The 22,128-nt window shown below is 44.0% G+C and overlaps 1 protein-coding gene across 1 annotated transcript in view; it reads left to right on the top strand.

Moving 5' to 3' along the window:
• The first annotated feature begins 995 nt into the window (after positions 1-995).
• The window catches only part of SNCAIP (synuclein alpha interacting protein), a 149,021-nt gene continuing 127,888 nt past the window's right edge, over positions 996-22,128 (top strand). Inside the window, exon 1 of the mRNA XM_032627002.1 lies at positions 996-1,050. The gene's annotated coding sequence lies outside the window, so the exon portion shown is untranslated. The remainder of the gene's footprint in view (positions 1,051-22,128) is intronic.

Genomic DNA, 22,128 nt, shown 5'->3' with positions numbered 1-22,128 from the left:
AAAGAGACGCTAAGAGTAAAGTTAATATTACTACAGGGCCGTTGGTGTATTAAATGTTGTTGAATTAAAAAGCCATTCGCTTAGACCAAAGTCCCCTCCATCCACCACCCACACTTGAGCACAGAACATTCCGGGCAAAGCCCCCTTGCCCTTCCCTCCTTGGCGAAGTCCTCTAGGGTGGGCAAGCCTGGCGTGGGGCGGGGGAGGATTGGGGGCTGAGGACTGCCAGCTCCTGAGGACACTACCAGGGGCTCCCGAAGCACAGCAGTTTCCCAGGACAGTGCCCATGTCCCGTTGCCCCCGCCCCCCGCCCTCCCCGAGTCTCTTTTCCCGGCTGAGGCTGGAACCCTGGAATGGTTTGGGGACCAATGAGGTGGCAGCAGTTGACGCAGGGATCACGGTGAGGGGCGATTTCATCTCCGGGGGGAGAGGCCCCCAAGCGGGGGAGGGAGGCGGAGGAGAAAGGGAGAAGCGGGGCAAAAAGTAGGAGGGGAGGAGCGGAGAAAGCCAGTTGAGGGGCGGCAAAGGCAGCAGAGGTACCAGAGCGAAAGGTACAGAAGAAAGAGCAGGTTCGCTGACCGCCTCGGGCAGGAGGGCGGGCGGGGGTACGGGGCGACGAGGCGGCGCGCTCGGGGCGCGGGCCGCGCGGGGGGCGCTGCGGGGAGGGTCGCCGTCAGTCAGGCTGAGGGGGCTCGCGGGCCGGGGGGGCGGGCACCCGGCGCACTGCAACGCGAGGGCACGGCGGCCCCTGAAGCCCGGGCAGCGGTGACCGCGCCCCCATCCCAGAGGTGCGCCCGCGCCGCGCCCCGCTTCCCTCCGCGCCGGCTCCGCGCCCGCCGCCCCGGGGCTGCCCCCGCCCGCTCGCGTCTGTTGCGGGGCCCGGGGAGCGGCGCTGGAGGCCCGGCCGCATTGTGACGTAGCGGGGCCGCGGCAGCGCCTCCGCCGCCCGCCCGCTCCGGCTGCGGCGGTTCCTGCTCCCGCCGCCGCCGTCCATCCGTCCGTCCGTCCGTAGTCCGCGCTCCCGAGCCGCCGCAGCGCCGGGCGCCCCCGGTGAGTCCAGGTCCTGGGCGGGCGCCGCGGGGAGGCGGGGGGCGGCGCCGCGGGCGGCTGAGCCTTTCCAAGTTTGCACCGGGCGACCGGGGCGGGTGTCGCCCTGGCTCCCACCGAGCCCCGGGCCCCCTTTGTGCCGTGAGTCCCGGCTGCTCGAGTAGCGGCGGTGCCTCTGCAGAAAGGGTTTGGGGGGAGGTCTCTACAGCGACGGCGGCGGCAGCTGCCAAGCGACTACTCTCCTTGGGGGAGGGGGGAACAGCCCCCGCCTCAATTTCCAAAGGATTGTTCTTTTCATTTGCCGGTTTCGTGTGGGTATTATTCCTGCTGCTACCTGGGATCGTATCGGAGGCAGGGATGGGCAGTGCCGCGGCTCCTAAGAGCTGAGATAATGAGGGGCGAAGTAATAGTAATAGCAACAGCATAATAGTAATCGCAGAAGAGGGACGCCTGGGGTTGCCACGGCCCAAGGGGAGCCCCTCGCTCAGCCGCACCGCGCCCACTGGCTGCTCCGTTTTGCCCGGGCTTCGACCGCCACCCTCGGGCGCCGTCCTGCGTCCCGGGCTCGTCCGCGTCAGTTTTAGCCAGGAGTGTTTGTCTCCTGGCCTTCTTCCGTGGTGATGACTTTCATCTGCAGGTGGTAAGTGAGGTGAACTGGTATTTTGGCTATTGTCAAATGCCACGTTTTGTTTATTTCATTTTTACGAAAAGAAAAGAGGGAAAATTATGAGCCATTACTGGCAGCCATACAGTTTCCACAGGAAATACTAGCATTCTTTGAGGAACACGCTACTGCTTGCGGGGAAGAAAGTCTTTGGGAAACAAAAAGGCAACAGCATTGTTGCTCATTTTCAATGGACCGCTAGGAGGGGGGGAAACGTGGTGTTTTTTCCTGTGGGAACAGGCTTTCCTTGGGAAAGTTAATTAAGCTTACTATCGGCGGCCGTTTTTCACTTGCTGGTGGCTGGGCCCCAGTCCTCTTGGCTATTACTGACAAGTGTCCATCAAAGAGCCCAGAGGAAGGGAGAACCACTGCAGGGCAGTCTCACCACACACCACGTGCTGTGGAGCCCAGCCAGGATGCAGTTTGCAAAATGAAATAAGGGCTGTCTGGGGAGGTTTATGAGGATTACATGTGTGCAGAGTATGTCAGTCCTCCAAGGTGTCACTCTAAACACATCATTTTCAAGCAGGGCTTTCCTTGCTGAATCTGCAGGAAGGCAAAAACCTATTTCTCTTATTATGGAGCAGATGTCCCAGTTGGGAATGGGTTGAAATCTGTATTTCATTTGTACATACTGAAATTTTAAAAGGCAAAGAGGACAAGGTGTGGGAAAGCAGTATGTTAATGTGTTTACATCTGGGAGAGAACGTCTGTTGGATATTTCTGATGCATCTCAATATTAAATTACATTCAGCTTGGTTAGAGCCTAGGAAGACACCCTTAAGGTGTCCTTAAAACTATTTGAAAAGGTGTGACATTTTCATCAGCATAGCAGAAGTCTCTCTGGAAGGCAGTATTAACTGAAGATTACCCATAACCAAATATGTAGGAGTTCCAGGTCTAGAAACAGGAAGAAAACGATGGTCGTTCTCTTAAGGATCTTTGGACATCTCAGTTAGAAATTAAATATAAAAAATAAGCTATACAATTTTGAACATAAACTTCATTTTATTTATAGGAAGCATTTCATGAGGAAAGGTTACAATATGGTGGATTTGAAATGATGCTGCATTTATTGATTTGACATTTATTGTGTATTGATATCCAAAAGGAAGGGACTAAAGCAAATGAATTTCTCTGTCTACTATGTCACAGCTTTGCTACTTCCAAGTAGTTGTTCTTGTGCAGGTATATAGTAGAAATGCAGAACAGAGGCCAAGAAACTTTGTGTGCGCTGTTGTCTGGGAAGGAATTGTAACGGTACTTTACTGCTCTTAAGAGGAGGGAAACCCACATAACCATCTAATACAAACAAATGATCTTTGATATTATCAGAGACAGCCTGGAGCTGTTTTTCTTGCCATACTGAAGGCATTTCTTGTCAAGAGAGGAAATCTCCCAAGGAGCAGGTACATCATTATAAGAAACACAAGGGAATTTCTCTTTTAAATGCAAAATCTAATTGAACAGCAGCAAGAGAATCAGTGACACTCTTAGAAGGCTTGTTTTTGGCAGTCTGTCAGATTAGGGTTGCAAACCACATAGGAGAAATAAGTGTCTTGGGAGAAAAATAATTTCCTGGTGAAAATCAGACATTTGCTTCTGTGAAGTTTTTACCTTTATATACTTGTTTCCTTGTGCCCCTTAGACTGGTGTGCAGATTCCACTTACAAGAATTAATTTTCTGAAAATGAATCAATGAAATGGTTACTAATATGATTTATACTATGCATGATATTTTTTAAATGTATGGTTATTATCAAGATTTATGCCGTAACTTGCAAACCTCAAGGCACTTTTTTTTTTTTAATTTCAAATTTATTATTTTTGGCTGTGTTGGGTCTTCGCTACTGCGCGTGGGCCCTCTCCAGTGCGGCGAGCGGGGCCACTCTTCGCTGCAGTGCACAGGCTTCTCACTGCGGAGGCCTCTCCCGCTGCGGAGCACGGGCTCCAGGCGTGCGGGCTTCAGTATTTGTGGCTTGCGGGCTCTAGAGCGCAGGCTCAGTAGTTGTGGCGCACAGGCCCAGCCGCCCCGCGGCATGTGGGATTTTCCCAGACCAGGGCTTGAACCCGTGTCCCCTGCATTGGCAGGTGGACTCCCAACCACTGTGCCACCAAGAAAGCCCCCTATGCATGATTTTTTGCTTTACATAGGTTAGATAACTAGATTTTATATTTTATGGTTTGTATCTTATCAGCTCTTTTTTTAAGCTTTTAAAATTAATGATCAAAATATGTGTTGAAATGATTAATGCTAATTGATATGATTGATGGCTGGGCCCTGGAAAAGTACTTATCGATTCCTAAATAGTCATTGTGTATACACTTTGTACATACATGGGATATAAAAATATGCAGAGTCTCTTCACAAGGAACTTACAAGGGGGAAATAGGACACATGAAAAATAATGGTACAAAAGATGAAAGAAGATATTTTATGATTGAGTGCCCAAGACACTGAGTAGTAATTGAAAAGGAATTCCCAGGAGAAATTAACCAAATCGGCTTAGATGTTTTATCAGTTATCCATTGCTGTGTAGCAAATCACCCCCAAATGTAGTTGCTTAAAATGACGCTATAGCTTGCAATTCTGTGGTCGGCAGTTCAGGTTGAGTTCAGCTAGCTGGTTCTTCTGCTGGTCTTGGTTGAGTTCCTCAGTTATATTCAGTCAGCTGGTAGTTTGGATGATCTAGGATGACCCCATTTATGTCTGGCAGTTATTAGGTCACATTAACAGGTAACTGGGGCATGTGCCTCCCATTCTCCAGCTGACTAGCCTGGGCTTCTTTATGTGGCAGACAAGCAGTGCTCCAAAAGCAGTGAAAGAGAAAATCCCAATTCAAGGTGATTTTTAAGCCTCTGCTTGTACTGTATTATAGTTGCTACCTTCCCATTGGCCAAATCAAATCACAAGGTCACCCCAGGTTCAAGGGGTATTGAAAGACTCCACTTACGATCAGAGGGAGCTGCAAAAAATTGTAGCAATTATTTTTCAATCTAGTACTTGTATGAAAACACTTGTTCTAGCAAATGTTTTGTGCTGAGGGATAGTGTACTATAAGATAGTATACTTGGAGACAGCCCAGAATTGAGGTTAGGGAATTGCCCTATAAATCATTGTGCTATAATCTTTGTTCTGAAAAACCACAGGTAGAGGAGGAGGAGTGACAACGATAAAATTTTAGCCATATCCTCTCCCAGCGGCATTAGGATGGTCTGGAGACAGTAGGGTGGTAGCAGACTCAGCAGTCCCTGGTGGGAGGTGAGGAAAGCTCTGCAAAGGTGGAGGCAGAGAGAATGGAAAGGGAGGGATCGACCTGGAAGAGCCCAGATTTATCGTTAGGTGACTGATTACAGTCAGAATCATTATGAGAATTAAAAAAGCTTAAGTGATTGAAAGAATGATTGTGCTGTTGTGAGAAATAGAGAAATCAATAAGTGATTTATTTGGGGGGAGGAGAAAAATTCAGTTCCAGGAAGGTTGATTAAAAGAGATAAATTGAATGTGAAAGTACTTTACAAGCTGCAGAGTATGCTATGAATGTCACTGTTGCTTAGTGTTTAAATGGCAGTGAATTATATACGGCTAAAGTTTCTCTAGTTGTAAAGCAACAGAAAACAAAATGCAACCTGGAGGATATCCTAAGGGTCGAAGGGAAGTCAGAACCACTCTCAGGATAGAAACAAAACCTCTCTGGGGGGCTGGGGAGTAGGAACTGAAGTTCTTTTTCCTGAGGCACACAGCTGGAGGTCTGCCCGTGGAAGGCTCTGCCCTTGGACTTAGTGAAGCAGGAAAGAGAACTCCTTGGGCCTAGTTTGAGTGGCAGGCACGCTGCTGAGCCAGAAGCCTTGACTGACAGCCCTGCTAAGACAGCACACAATAGGGAATAGGTGGGTGCTTCCTCAAAGGACATGGGAGCACTGCTATCAGAATTGGGAATGGACACAGGGTGGCAAAACCAGCCAGTATCCGCCAGAAATGAACACTTGAAGATTTATTTGGGCCTAGCCACTGGGAGACAGGGTGGATAGGAGGTGATAATTTAGGTACATTTACATAGAGATGTCAGCGCATTAGTGACAGTTAAAGCCATGCTAGTGGCAGGGTTTTCTCATGGAGGGAGAGTAGAGAAAGGAGAGAGCCGGCACAATGCATCATCCAGGCTCCTCCATAAACGTCAGTGGATATTTTATTAGAGGGGAGAGGAACGCAGAACACGTTCTGTGCCGTCTTTCACCTGCGGGCTCAGTCGAGGTGCTGCTTCGCCGGCCTTGTTTTATTGGTGGCTAGGCTGAAATTCGGGTGGTGTCCTTACTACCGGGTGCAGCTGTCAGGCCAGCCCGAAACACCTGGCCTTGCTCACATCACACGATCAGTCGCCAACAGCACACAGAGCTGCTCTTTATGGAAGGGCCTCGTATGGACCAGCTCAAACCTGAGCATACGCTTTTCTAGTTTCTGTTGCACAAGTCTAAGAACCCTGAAGGTACTCAATAAATGTTAACTTAATGAGTGAAGGTGCCAGTATCTGCCGCAGTAACATTTTCTAAAGCAGTCCTGTCTGGCTTTTCATTATTCACAAAATAATTTGCTATAAAGTCCCTAAATGTCTTTTGCAGATTTAAATGTTCTAAGGTGCTAGTGTCACAGTAATATAGGTTTTTATAATCCACCACTTACAAAAATAGACTCTGGGTTTTTTTTTTTGAAACACAATTGTCTTTACTTTTTTGTATTTGTCAGCAAGTCACAGAAACCCAGTGTTCAAGTAGGAAGGGACATATCCTGGCTCCTGTATTGGAAAAGTTCAGAAAGGATCCAGTTCTGCTTTTGTCTTCTTCATGGTGGTAAAATATTCATCAGCAGCTTTAGACTTACTCCCTGTGGGAAAAGAGAATAATTCAGGATTTACTCTAATTAGACCACTTTGATCATATGCTCATGCCTGAACCTGTTCTTATGGCCAGAGATTGGGAACATGCTTCTTGGCTCGGCCTTGATGGTGGGTCCAGTCCTGGAGCCTTCAGGAATGGGAGGGAGTCTGTGTGAGGAGTGGGTGGGAGGCAGGAGAGGTACATGGGAGGGTGGTCAGCAAAGCCCTCCTAAACCGAATGACCTGAGAGCAGGGAGCGGGTGGTTTTTAAAGAGAAAATATTGAAAAGAAGAGAAAGTGGAGGCTGTGCAAACAGCAACAGCAGATATCTACTGTTCCATCTGTTTTCCCCAGAGAACATAGCATATCTCACTATGCCACGGAGCCATAAACCTGGGAGTGGTCCTGGTCTGACTGTCTCCCTTTCTGCCTCCACCTAATCAATCACCAGGACCTTCTGTTCCATCCCTCAATCTTACTCTTTTTCCCTGTGTTAGTTTAGACCCTCCCTGTTTCAGTCCTCACAGCTCACCTTGAAAATACTGCCTCCCATCTCTCCCTACCAGGCCATTCTCCTCACCACTGCCTGAGAGCTCTTTCTAAAGAACAAATAGTTAAAATCGAATCATGCATCCATGGTCAAAAGGTACCAATTTCCAGCTGTAAAATAAATAAGTCATGGGGGTGTGATACACAGCATGGTGACTGTAGTTAAAAATAATATATTGCATATTTGAAAGTTGCTAAGATAGTGGATCTTAAAAGTTCTCATCAGGGCTTCCCTGGTGGTGCAGTTGTTGAGAGTCCGCCTGCCAATGCAGGGGACACGGGTTCGTGCCCTGGTCCAGGAAGATCCCACGTGCCGCGGAGCGGCTGGGCCCGTGAGCCATGGCCGCTGAGCCTGCACGTCCGGAGCCTGTGCTCCGCAACGGGAGAGGCCACAACAGTAAGAGGCCCCTGTACCACAAAAAAAAAAAAAAAAAAAAGTTCTCATCATAAGGAAAAAAGTTGTAACTATGTGTAGTGATAGATGTTAACTAGACTTATCGTGGTGATCATTTCATAATATATACAAATATCAAATCATTATGTTTTGCACCTGAAACGAATACAATGTTATATGCCAGCTGTATCTCCATAAAAGAAGAACCATTCAAAGCTTCATGGTCCTGGGGAAGAAGTCCAAGCTCTTAACCATGAACTCCAGGATTCCCCATGATGTGTGCCCTGCCTCCTGTTGGACACAGCAGATGGATGGGAGTGAGGGTGTGCAGCACACTTCTTTTAGCTGTCCACCTAATCCTCATGCTGTGCTGACCTCTCTAACATTAAGGTCACCAAATGTCCATTTCCTCTCCCATCTTCATACTTTCGCATGTGCTGTTGTCTCTGTGGAATGTTGTTTGTCCTTTCTTGACCTAGCGAACATTTACTCCTCCTCCTAGACACAACCCAAGTATTATTCTTTCAAGAAGCCTTTGCTGAACGCCCCCTCCCACCCAGCCCCTGCCTCGGACTTGACCCTGTGGTCGGCGTTGGGTATACTAGTCTGTCTCTGTTCCTGCTCTAAATGTCTTTAGCAAGGTGCTGTGCTTCCTCGTCTTTGTATATTCCTGTGCTTAGTACAGTACCCCTCACGTCAGGGATGCACAATAGTTTTTAAATGAATGAATGAAATATGTGTACTGAAATGTTAATCTTCAGGTTTTTAAGGCGAGTTTTTAGGTTTTTTTCTGTTTCCTTTAAGTTGATTCTCATATTTGCATCGTGGAACATTGGACATGAAGACAGGTTCTCTTTGAACTTGCTGCTCAGACACTTTTGCAGCAGTTCTCCCAACTGCTCGTTTCCTACTTGGTCACTAAGAGCTGCCTGAAGGAAGAGGTGGGAAAATAGCAGTGGGCCAAAGTTACTCTCAAGGCTAGAATCTGTGGCTCAGGGATCAGATGAGGAGTACTTTTTCTTCCTACCGTAGACGTAGAGAGGGCATCTAACAGTTAATATCCGAGGTGCTTACTCTGTGTTGCAGTTATTCTTAGGGAATCCTCACAGCAGCCCCAGGAAAGAGATGTTACATTCTCAGCCTTCCTCTCCGTGTGAGAAAACTAACATTCAGAGAGTTGAAGCTGCTAAGCTCCTTCTTCCTGGAGCCTGCAGGGCTGCCAGCCACTCATCTGGGTTGTTGAGGAGGAGACCCCATCCCTGACTGGGCTCCCAAGTCATCCATTATGATGTTTTTGTTGTTGTTCTAGAACGAAGTGACCGCTTCCTAAGGATAAAACATTCCAGCTGCCTTCCTCGGCCATCAGTTATGTCAGAAACACGATGGAAGAAGTTGTTTAAAGACGTAAGGACACCAGTACTCTATGTAGCTGAAATTAAGATGAATGTCTACCTTAGAAATTCCAAGTATGTTCTCGTGAATCTACCGTTGCCAGATAATAAAGGCCTCTTACAGAGGTTGTACTGTCATGTGTAAAATGTAGGCCTCTTGGACAGGCATGGAAGAGGCTTAGTTCTGCGAATCACGCACAATGTTATACCAAAGATACACAAAATGAGCTAAACACTTTGGAAGCCGCAGAAGCTTAAGAATGTTTCTTAACCTGTTGTCAGTCTGAGAGCATTTTGAGGCTCTGATGAAAGCTATGGTTTCTTTCCTTAGAGAAAAAAGATGTGCACATTCACACACATACCAGTTTGTATCTGATTTCAAGAGTTTCCATCTGTGGATTTCCTGGGGCTCCATGGCCTCCAGGTTAAAAACCTTGCTTAAAAGCTGTAATTAGAAGAAGGGTAACAGCCATTGTTGAGTGTTTACCGTGTATCACATGTAACCATTTATCATGATCACCATGTACCAGTCCTTTCTGAAAAGCACATCATGGACGACCAGCCCCTAAGACGTGCATGATGAGCCCTGTTTTAAGCTGTGGAGAGTGAAGTTCGGAGAAGGCACTTACTTGTCCCCCAGCTGCCAAGCGGTGAGCGTGGAATTAAATGCAGAGCCCAGATCTGCATCACTGCTCCTTCACTCCATTCTTCTTACCAGGAGAGGCATGAGACCCGGCCAGGGAGACTCCCAGCCTCTGTTAGTCCTGACTGCCCTCAGCCTCGAGCTTCCCCGTTGAAAGTCAGTCAACTGGCTGCTTCTGCCTCAGGAGCCTCCTGGAATGTTTCCAGTGCCAGAGTGGACCAGGGCTGGGAAGGTCTCAGCTCACTGTCGCCCGCCACGCAGAGCAGATAACATCCCTAGAGAGATGCGGCCCAACTGCCGGACCATCCCTGGGTGAGCGCCGCACTTGGTCCGGAGTGCCGTTTACACACCTGGAAACTTTAACTCAGCACATCTTCAACAACACAAACGACTGCACGTTCTCCATTTGAGCCCGTCCACAGATGTTTATTGTGGGCGCCTGTTTGCCCGGCTCCACACTCGGAGCTGTGGTCACGGCAGCACACAGATGTGGGTCCTGAGCTCTTGGCGATTACACCCGGCTCACATCTAGCAGAGAAGGGGGCTAACAAAGAATTTAAATAAAGTGTGATAAGTTGGGTGAAAAAGGAAGTATAAAGGATTCATTCCATTCTTTGTAGTTTCAAAACTCTAGTCCCAAACATGTCTATTTCTCTAGCCCTTTCCGTCCTCCCTCTCAGGGTGTTGAGGGAGCTTCAGGTATCCAGAGACTTGGTTGACAGAGGAAGGGGGACCCACGAGCAGAGCAGTTCCTCTCAGGTCCCCCTTTGCAGGTGAGAAGGCAGAGTGACCAGACAACAGGCCACAGATGGGGTGAAGACAAGGCTGACTGGTCGGTCTGGTCCCGGCAGAGCATGGCTCCCTGTAAACCACAGGCTGCTTCTCAGTTATTGGTGATGTGACTCTTGTCCTTGTTTTGGTCTTCATGTTGTAGTCTCTCTGCTGCAAATGAATCCGGCGGGTAAGTACTCTTCAGGGAACAAACACACCATCAGTCTCTGCTCCCTCTTTGTAGCCCCTCTGGGCTCCCCGTGTGTCACCTCTTCTCTCATTCCACGGCTACTTCTCCCCTCTTGCCCACCTGCCCCTGAGACAGCCTCCTGGGTTTTCTCCCCAAATGTCTGCTTGTGACCAGAACAGCCTGCTAGAAATAAATAGCATCCATGGATGCGAGCCGCATAGGTCATTTCAGATCTTCCAGTAGGCACAGTAAGAAAAGTAGAAGGAAACAGGTGAAATTAATGTTAATAATGTTTTACTTAACCCAGTATATCCAGAGTATTAGCATTGCCCTATGTGACCAATATTTTAAAAAATCATTAACCGATTCTTTGCATTCTTTTTTCCCCAAACTCTTTGAAATTTGAGTGTATTTAATTGTTTTAATTTAAAAAAATTTTATTGAAATATAGTTGATTTACAATGCTGTGTTAGCTTCAGGTATATAGCGAAGTGATTCAGTTATACATATATATATAAATATATATATTCTTTTTTTACATTATCTTCCATTATACGTTATTACAAGATATTGAGTACAGTTGGGTGTATTGTATTCTTAACACAGACCAGCCATGCTTGCCATCCTCAGTCACCACATGTGGTTGGTGGCTCCTGTGGTGGCCTGCAGGCTCGGGATCTGAGGAGGCCCTGGGAGTCCCAAGGGCAGACTCAGCCACCACCACCTCTATCCCCCCCAGCACTTAGCTTGCGCCTCTGCCATCGCCCCACCAGGAGGTGTTGTACTCGGCTGTCTGCTCTCTTGAACATGGGCCTGTTGGGGCAGGCAACGTGTCAGTCGTCTCTCTGTCCCTCGTGTAGAGTGCAGTGTTTAGGAGGCCCACAGTTGGCATTTGGGACATTGAACGCGTTAAAGGATGGGGGAGGGTTATTTGTAACCTCAGGAGCAGAAGGGATTGATATGGGGGAGGGGCCCACCCCTGGCTCCTGCCTTGCAATCCCTGGTTCTATCCAGTGCCGCAGAACTGCATTTGAGTCAGGCTGAGTGGACAGGGGGCTTCGACAGTTAAAAGGGACATTCTAGCCTAGAATCGTGCCGAGCTTCTATGCCTCTCATTGAGCGTGAAGCTTCACCTCCTCTCATACTGAATACTAGGGGAACTTATCTGCAGTTAAGCATGTTAAACTGTAACGTCTTATTTAACGGCGGTAGGGGAGGGGGCGTAAGCAGGACAGACCAAACACCAAAACAAAACTTGTCCACTGGACAGGCCTCCCAGCGAGATTACAAAGAAGGCCAGCTGACGTCTAGAACGTTAAATTCACAAAGAAGGGATAGCCTGCATCAGGGAGCTGTTAGAGTCATAATGATGGGCTTTCTCTATGTTTCCAGTGGTTTTAGAGTCATCACTACGCCCCCTGAGAGAATGGGAGATTTATAGGCTGAGTCAATTTGCCTTTGCACATACAGTGTTTAAATTTTGCAAGTTCTCCTAACCAACTAATGTGCACGTGCTTGCTGGTCTACTTTACCCCTAATGATAAATGCCACTTAAAATAATTGATTCAACCAAATCTCAAAGATTGGTACTGTGACAAAACCATACTAATCACATATTCAAATAAATTCAAAGTTTGTAAAGGGGAGAAAACATTAGTGTTTGATCTGTTAAGTCATATAAGCATTTTAAGAAGGACTTCTTGTATCAGAAAAGAGTATGGTTACCTCAGGCCCAGTCAAAGGGTACGTTGAAATAGAAAGTGGAATTAGGCCTAACCTCTGTTTTCTGGTGTTGATTCCCATTTTCAACCTGGAAAGCTGCTTGACCTCCTTGAGGTTTTTGTTTCTCAGAGTGCATACAGGGAAAAGTAAATCCTGCTGTCACACACTATGTAGGAGGAGGATGAATGAAGTCTAGAGAATGTTTTGAACAATTCCTCAAAAAAACTATTTGGAACAGTTGGAGGGCAAAGTAGCTGCCAATATTTTTGCAGACTAAATTCTAAAAAGCCAGAAAAATCGTAGCATACATCCAATTGTAAATAACCGAACACTCACCATGTTTAAGTAATTCGAAGATCTCTTTTTAATAAGTCAAGGATGGTTCAAGACAGACAGTGCTTTTTATCTGTTGGCTCCAGTTTGGGGAAGGCTGCTTTCATGTGAGTCTCTTAAAAAGAACTCGTGCCTGTCTGTATCTGCAGTGTCCTTTGTCCAACATGACGGCTCTGGTGTGCTGTGTTGGTGTAATTGAAAACCTATAAAAAGGCTGAGAGTTACTTTTTGAACTGGCTCGGTGAGCTTGGACTGGATTTGTCAAAGTGGTGAAAGGTTTAAAGGAATTTTCTTAAATGAGGTCTCCAACCTGTGTTTTAACCATACAGTTCGAGCGAACTCTGAGGCCCGTGAACTCAGAGAAAAGCAGTCATATCAAGATGGAAAATAATGATTCATTTTCATTCCCTGAGTTCTGCAGACATAAGCACACTTAGCTGCTGATCATCATAATTTAGCAGTACTGTTGTGCACTAAAAATGCAATTTAAAAGTCTAATGTTTAATTAAGTTGAGTACTCCAGATTAACAAGTTTATATATCTTAGGCACGGGATATAGCGCAGTGTTTACTCCTGTTGCTAGGAAATAACAGAGTTCTTCACAAGTTACAGGTTGATTTGGTAAGAAGAGGGATGTAAGTTTCTCCCGCTAACAGACTTGATGGATTCTGCTTTGTTTGTGTTTCATAATGTATGTAAATGCATTTCATGCCCCAGAAGTCCTGCACACTCAGAGCTTTTGTTGGTAACAGAAAGCCCAGGTACGGGCACCTAAGTAAACATTTGGAGGATATTTGAAAGAGTGATTTTACCTAGAGCTTGTGGATGAAATCAGCTTCGTCAAGTATTTGAGTTTTTAATGAAATGAATTTGTCCATTTGTTAGAATTGTCAAGAAAATAGGTTGTTCTTTAATGTATAATTATCAAGAGGCTAATTAATGGTTTTGCATTCTTGCCATTAGTGGGAAACTGTCAAATTAGTATCAGAATTTAATCCAGGTTGATGGTTTTCCAAAATCATTAAAACTTGCATGTAGGAAATCAACTCTGCTATTCTTTTTTCCCTTTCCCTCCCTTTGGCAAGCCTCACTGCGTGACACATTGTACAATAGTTTTTAAAAATGCAAAGCTAATGCTTGCACAGCATGAAAGGGAGTAGCTATGCCAGCTCAGTTGCCTTGTCCCTGGAAAAGACGAAAGATTTCTATGTGCTGTTTCAGTCAGAACCAGGCGTGAAAGAGTGGCCTCCCCAAGCTCAAAAGCAGAACTAAGAAAGAAACCCACAGGGACAAATTTCTGTTTGATCTATTTGAGGCAGGCCCTTGTTCACAGGGCTGAAATTTCAAAGCAGAGGCCCTTCCTAAAAGATGGAAAATAGCAGAATACTTGATTGTGTTGAGGAACAATATCAGCTTTTGGATGGCTTGTGCTTATTACAGGATTTTATCCTACATCCAAACTCAGAACAACTTGGGGAGAAGAAGGGGAGGGTGCTGCTGAGGGGCAGGATTCTGACTGCACTCCAGGATATGTGCCCATGACCTCTCTTGGTGATTAACACACTTTAAACTTCCTTCTGGGTAATTATTGACTCATTTCTGTAGAAAGCCACTTGTTGATTTTGGTAAGAATGTTTTCTCAGTCTGTGCAAGTAGCTAGCGCAGTTTCGGGTACGTGCTATGTGATCAATACATGTTGGCTGAGTAAATGAATCCTTCAACATGTCTTGCAAGTAAATGTATCAATAATATAAGACCTAAGGCTTACTCCACTGTAGTAAATAGAGGTTAAAGGCTTGTCTTCTTAAAAGATATCATCGTGTAACCTGTATTATTTATTTATTTATTTATTTGCAGTACGCGGGCCTCTCACTGCTGTGGCCCTTCCAGTCGCGGAGCACAGGCTCCGGACGCGTAGGCTAAGTGGCCCTGGCGCACGGGCCCAGCCGCTCCGCGGTTGGATCTTCCCGGACCGGGGCACGAACCCGTGTCTCCTGCATCGGCAGGCGGACTCTCAACCACTGCGCCACCAGGAAAGCCCTAACCTGTGTTAGTTATACTCAGAGCATCCCTCTGAAGCAGCATACTGTCAAACAAGAGGGCAAAATGCCATGTGATGGAAGGTTGCACTGCTCAGCTGCTAGTTGGAATAGGTGAGGGAATTGTAAGAGGCCTAAGACCTGCTGTTATAGAACTTTTGATGCTAGAAGGGAATTTGGAGATTTGACAGTAATGAGATGGAAAGGTGAGATAACCAAACTGGCACACAAATTACAGGCTTTTAGGGTGTGGTGATTATTTCCTGTCATTCTTACTGTCACCTGAAATACCCAACAGCACTCTTATAAATGGTGTGGGATAAAGATGGTGGATGGAGGAGACTGTTACATTGGTTATGGTCATGGGTATGAGTCTCAGTGCACAGCCTGGCTCAGCCTCTTACTGTGTGTGTGATTTGGGACAGCTTCCTGAACCTCTTGATATTATTTTTTCTTTCTCTAACAAGTATCTATTGATTACTTCATTTATTCAAGGTAAGTTTTGAATGATTAGGGTAAAATGGGACTCATGGATATCTGATCCACTCTCTTCCTTTTTCCACCTGCTCTGTGTGCTGAGATATTTGGACTGAATCAGTAGGCTTCTTTGTTCTCTGGCTTCTGGTTGGGTTTGGACAATGGGAGGCATCAGAAAGAGATAAGCAAGCAGGTGGGGAGAGAGAGTTTGCACTATTTATTCCTGGGCTCCCTCCTTATCAGCTCGCCTCCCTAGACTATAGGCCACTGTTCTTGGCACACCAGCACCTCCCTAAGGCCACTTTCTGAATTCTGGTAACTGTGTCCTCCTCCAGACACTTCATACTGATAAATGCTCCCCTTTAGTCTTACTAGCTCAGGGTACTGCACCATCTCTTGTAGTTTTTCCAAACCCTGCCCACACCTTTGCAAATGATCTCTTTATTAAAATAACCCTCAAATTGCATTTGCTTGTGCCACCTGTTTCCTCGGGGTACCTAACACAAGTGGTTACTTGTTTTAGAGGTCATTTTAAGAATGACATGATTTAGCTAGAATTTAAAACGATGATTGGCTCACAGTAAGTATTCAACGAGGTTAAATATGGATATCGTCATCAGTTGTTTTTTATTACAAAATATTGAGCTTGTCATATTCATTGTTATTACAGTGTTTTAAATTTTTAAAAAGATGAGAAGAAAACAACTATCATGTTGCAGATGTTAAAAGTGGAAAAAGTGAAACAGAGAAATCAAGGGCTAAAGTCACACAGTGCTTCAGTTCTAGAAACTAAAAAATGAATTAAAGAGTTTTGACCTTGTTTCTTTGCACAGGGTAAACAGTCACAACATGTCTGGAAAAGAAAGCTACAACTTCAAAGTATTTAGTAAATTAAAACATAACCTACTTGGAGTAAACGGGTATGCCAAATGTAATACATCCTATTTGTGACCACTAAATAATAATTGAGTTGAATCATGGACACCTCAGCATCTTCACCTTAATTAATGTAAGAGCTGAGGCTGAGCATTTTCACATTTATACCATCTCGGTAGTATCAAGACAGATGATCCTTAGGACTGAATTTCTTACAGACTCTTGAGGGTAGACACGTTTATTTGTACTCAGAGCTGAATAGGAGACCAGCGTTATGATGCGTGTATAGTAGATTTTCTGCACAGATACACAGTTTTCTAACTTCCATCTAAGAGTTCTCATTCTTAAGTCACATAAAATAGGTCACTCTGTGATATTTGCAGCCATCTCATCTTTAACTTATAGTACACTCATTAAACTGTTTGTCAAGAATGAAAACTAATGAATTCCCTGAAGAAGTAGTGGTCAGTTTGAAAAATGAAACATCCTACAATATCTTTCCATTCGATAATATATTTGTCATAATTGTTGAAAGTTCAGACCATATGGATGTATCTTTCAGTGTCTTGGAAAAATTTTATAAGTATTCGCTAAGAAACTAGAAAGAAAGTGAATTTCAGAAATGTCTCTTTTTTACAATTAAGTAGAGTCAAGGGGGGTATAGCAATCTGAAAGGCCTTTTGATGTCGGTACAAATAAGCTTTTATAGATTGTCCCTTCTATTCAAGGAGCTAAGTGGCAAAAATAAATATCTTGTTTCTAGAAGAGCTAATGCTTCTAGAAAGAATGATTGTCATTTGAACATTTGGATCTCTTTTTATTTAGCATTTTCTTTAAAGTCAAATCCAGGTAAGGTTTCTGTTGTCTTTCTTCATAAAGAATATGCCTTTCATATATTGGGCGCTTAACAAATGTAAACTTTCTCAGCTATTTGTTTGTTTATTGTCTTTGAATTGTCCTTGCTGGAGGAGATATTACATCAGAGTGCCATAGTGATCTCCCAATTGATCCTAGTGAAGCCTCCCATTGCTTCCTTCCACCTGTCTACTTCTGTTTAGATTTTCTCTCTTCCCATTTTTTGCCCTGAGTGAAATACAGTGGCATATTCACTGAGAGGAACTAGTATATTCATAGTAATTATTATTCTAAATGATGGCACTGTTTTCAGCACATCAGTTGTGTCGACATGCATATGAGCAATGTGGGAATAAAATAAAGTTCTTAGTAGATCATACCCAAAATATCACACTATACCCAAGAACCTTCTGTGGCTGCTTGCCAAACAGGGGTAGTCATAGGTTTTTTTAGAGTAATGGATGGTGTTTGCAGATGGAGGACACATTGCTTTATGCAGTCAGTTTGTAAACATGCTTTGATACCTTTTCCTGTGTAGTTGCAGTCTTTTCCTTCTCTGAACTTTATACCTAGTGGAGGATAAAATTGTCTATCAATAGTAGAGGCGTGGACCAAGTGCTGTAGTAGGAAGGAGGAGGGCACAACGAACTCCACCTGAAGTCGGGGAGGAAGGTGGCCAGGTTATCAAGGGCTTCCCAGGAAAAGTGACATTTGCTTTAGAGTTTAAGGCCAAGTGGGGGTTCACCAGGCAGAAAACTTAGGGGAGGGTATTCGAGTCTGACAGACTTGGGAAATTATAAGTATCCTGATGTGACTTTACAGTAAGGTATGTGGTATGGAGTGGCAGGAGATAATGTTAAACTGGAGCCAAACCTTAATCTGCTTCCCAGTGTGGAAAAAGGGAGCCTATGTGTCTTTTTCAATGAGTGATATTAATAAATAACCCTATATAGATTCTTGTGTCATCCATGCTCAAGGTTTATACTATCACCTGTGTTGTGACTTCCAAATTTTTATCTCTAGCCCTGGGCTAGAGATTCTCTGTCTTCTGCTCATCTGCATTTTGCTGTTTCATCAGCTCTCACATAGCCTACACCCCCAAAGTAAACTCATCACCTTTCCCTCAAAATCTTGGCTCTGTCCCAATCTTAGTTTAGTCAATGGCCCCAATTACCAAGGTAGTTATCCATGACACTCCCTTCTCTTGAACCCCACCCAGCATCTCCCGACATCTGAACACTCAACAGGTTGTCTTATTTATTCAGTTACTTTCAACATTATTGTCTCCTTTCCATGTGCATTTCTAGTATCTTTGTTCAGGTTGTCATCATCTTTCTCTTTGATTACCACAGAAGCCTCTTAACCCAGCTCCATCCCTTTCTGCTCAGTTATCTCACGGCTACCAAGTTGATCTTTCAATTGATTGAATCAGTGACTGTTCTAGTAAATTTTTAGTAGCCTATGGATAAAATCCAAAATCCTTAGCACGACATATTGATACAAACCCTTAGGATTTTGGCCCTGCCCACTTGGCCCGCCTCCTGGGTCCCGTGACTTATCCCCTGCCCTTCTCCAGACTTACTAAATGTGTGGAACTCCTGTAATTTCCAGTCTGTTAGTCTCCTGGGAATTTTCCTGTTCCTGTTCCCAGCCTTCTTACCCTATCAGCTCATTCCTCCCTGCCTCTGCCTCCACCCACATTGGAGTGAGGTGTTTCTACCACTGGGTGGTGATAGGTGGTTTACTTTTCTCCACTAGATTTCAGGCCCCTCAATGTCGGGTAGCATGTCTCATTCATGTCTGCCATATTCCCAGTGCTTAGCTTCATGTCTGGCTCATAGTTGTAGCAAAAATAATAGTGTTGACAAAGCACGTATTATAGACCAGGCGAGGTGCTAATTTATTTACATATATTATCTCTTTTAAAGGGGAAAAACAAAATCAAGCTATGACTTAGAAAGGGAATGTGGCAGAAAAGTGAAGATTGGGCAAGAGATTTGTTACAGGGAGTACAGTAAGGACAATATTTTATCAAAACAAGTGAGAATTGAAAAGAGATCTATACTAGGGTAGAGGCAGTAGAAATCAAGTGGAGAGAATTTATTATGGTGATTCCTATAGATATTGAACAGATGGGTAGGTGGATGGATGGATGGATGGAAGAATAGAGAACCCAGCATGTGTCCCTTAGAACTTGCTGTGGAACTTACTTTGTTTAACTTACAAGTCTTAATAACTTTGGTGCAGCAAGTTTATTAGGATGAGAGGAGCAACTGTCTACGTGCAGAAGCAACCTATGTGGCAACAACCTGAGAGGAGACTAACTTAAAAGCAGAGATATTGTAAGAGTAATATATGGCAGTTTTTAAAAATAGATATTTAGAATTACATGTACATACAATATTATTAAGTCCAAAATTAATTGTTCGAAATTGGAAGTATGTTATATAATTCAGAATTCTTTCAATCAAACATGAAGCTTCCAGTGGTGTGACTGTAAGCCTAGGGATTGTCAGTAGGGAGTAATGGTTAAAAGCGAGGACCCTGGAATCAGAGTGCCTGGTTTGAATTCTTGCTCAGTCATTTACTAGCTATAGGACCTGGAGGGTATGACTTAACCTCTAAAATGGAGGTACTTTCTTTGTTGGGGTGTTTTAATGATTAAATGAAAAAAGAAAAGCATGTGCTACTATAGCATAGTGGGATGTAGCAAACACTCCGTGAAGTATGGGCTCACCTCTGTGTATAACCAAACGCATTCCTTAGCAAAAGTGGGTCCTTAGCGAAAGTGGGAAAGGGAGCAGTTACTGCATTTGCACTTCAACTCTTGTTTTTGACTGGCTTTCATCATGTTTTGTAGATGTGTTATAGTGGGTAAAATATTACCTTGTTTTATATTTAAAATGACAATTTTGTTTACTAAAATCCACTTCAAGGAACTCTTGTGTTCTCTAGGGTACAGCCTAAATGCATTTAGTTTTCCCACACAATTCCTTAAAAGAATTAGTGAGATGAAAAACATGTTAGTGGTGAGCAATCATTTAATGCACACAGTGTATTAAAATATGATACCTAGTTATGTCCTTTTGGTGGGAATTCTCGAGTTCATTGGTGTTGAATGTTCATTAAGTAGTCCCTTTTACTATTCATGATTAAGATTATTAAGATTAATTAGTAAACATTAAGACGTTTACTAATTAAACATCTTCACAGGAAGAATCTTTAAAATCTGCTTTCCAAATGCTCATATTAGTCACTATATATTTCAAGGTAAAAATATCCTAAGGAGAATTGCCCAGAAATTTAAAAAATGTATATTTATTGATTTAATGACTATCTAACTGATAATGAAGAATGAATGAACTTGTAGTATTAACTTAGTGAGTCTCTTCTGAGTGTCTGCTTTTTTAGCTTCTTTGCCTTCCTTAGTTTCTTTGATTGATACAGATTCAAAACATTTGGTACCTCCTCTCAATCCACTGTCATTCTCTGTACTTTTACCTTGTGTTATTTTTTTCTGCAATAGCACTTACCCCAACTTAACACATCCTAGGTTTATTTGCTTATTTATCATCTGTCTCCCCTACCTGAATATAAGCTGCTATGTGCCAGACTTTCCTTTGTTTGCTGCTATATCCCTCAGTCCTAGCATAGTGCCTGGCCCATAGCAGAAATTCAGTAGATATTTGTTGAATGAAGAAGTGTACACATATAAGCTTGTGCTTAGCCAAGAGTCCTAACCAAGATTGTGCTGCTACATGAATGTGTTTTTGTAAACATTGTTTGCTGAATATAATATAATACTTATTCACTGAAAACACAAAACAGAACTTGGAAAATACAAAGAAATATCAATAGAAAAATTTTAAATCATTCTCCAACTCTGAGACAATGATTAACATTTTGATGTGTTATCCCCTTCATGTATTTGATATCATGATTATGCACCATCCTGGATATATTATTTTGTACCCTGCACTTGTTTTCACTTAGCATTGTGTCATCAGCATCTTCCCATATTTTTTTTTATAAAACTTTTATAAAGACTTCTATTTTAAATGGTGGAGTAAAAGTCCATTTCTCCCCACCTCCAAACAACAACAGAAATAATGAAAAAACAGAGAAGAAAATCCATCTGTAATGAAACAAGTCATTAGCAGCAACCCCAGAGCACAAACGTTGAAGTACACTGGCTAAGTCTATAATGTGTGGATACAGGTGAAGGAAGGCATAAGAACCTACACTTACCATCTTGGACCTTGAGCAAGATGCAGATTTCCTTCAAATTAAGTGCACTGCTGTAGAAGACATCTCCAGTGTTCCCTGAATTATGGGACAAGACCTAGAGCCATAGATAGACTGTGGGAGAAGTTGGGAGTGACTCTGTAAACACCCAAGTGTCAGCACTGAAAGGCAGACAAGATGGAACTGGAGGAGAAGCCATTCTGAGGCGCCATTTTAATTTTCTTGTCCCCAGCCCACTGGCTGGAAGTGAAGTGTGGAAAGGAGGGAGGGAAGGCAGCCATTGCCTGCAAGACTTTGCTGCAAGGTCCACTGGAGCAAGCAGTGGGAGGGGCAGGGGTAGCAGAAAAGAAAGGCTTTCTGGGAGAGCTAGCCAAGGCTTCCCGGGAAACGCATTACTTATTTCAGACTGAGAACAGACTGAGACACTGAATAATAGCTGGTGAACTAAAAAAGTGAATACTTTCACCGTATCTCTCTATTTGGTAGAGAGACTTGGCCACTAGGGAGAAACTAACCCATTAAGATTAGAAATAAGAATGAAATAGCTGAGCTTGTGCAAACTTCATGTAGTTTACAGAAAGAGGTTAGCACAAAGATAAGGGCCATAAATCAAAGATTAAGTAACATGGCACAAAAGGGCATGTTTCTGTAATTGTAAAATGAGCTTTGCAGCAAAAGGTGAAGCTGAGCTTTTCAAAACGCGGGAATGTCACTGTTTATTTATGAGCCGAGATAAAACTCATTTTTAGATAAATGACTAAATTGAAACGCCATAATGCATACCATTCAAGAGCTGTTGTGGTTAAAAAATGTGACTATAAAAATGTCACAGTATCACAGAACCAATTTGTTGGTTAGGTGTTTTCCGAGTCCCATCGACTCAGTTTATTGACTCCCACTAGGTTTTACTGCCGCCTGCCTTGTGTAGCCAATACACAGTAGCTATTGTAAAAGCGAGATAGAGTTCTTTCTACCTCACAGAGCCCTGAAGAGTTTCGGGAACTCAGTATGAACCAGAGCTCACATTGTTGGTGATGGTATTAGATGAAGTAAAAATA

This window comes from Phocoena sinus, chromosome 3, assembly GCF_008692025.1.
Source record: "Phocoena sinus isolate mPhoSin1 chromosome 3, mPhoSin1.pri, whole genome shotgun sequence".
Lineage (NCBI taxonomy): Eukaryota > Metazoa > Chordata > Mammalia > Artiodactyla > Phocoenidae > Phocoena > Phocoena sinus.
This window is presented reverse-complemented; position numbering and strand designations above follow the sequence as displayed.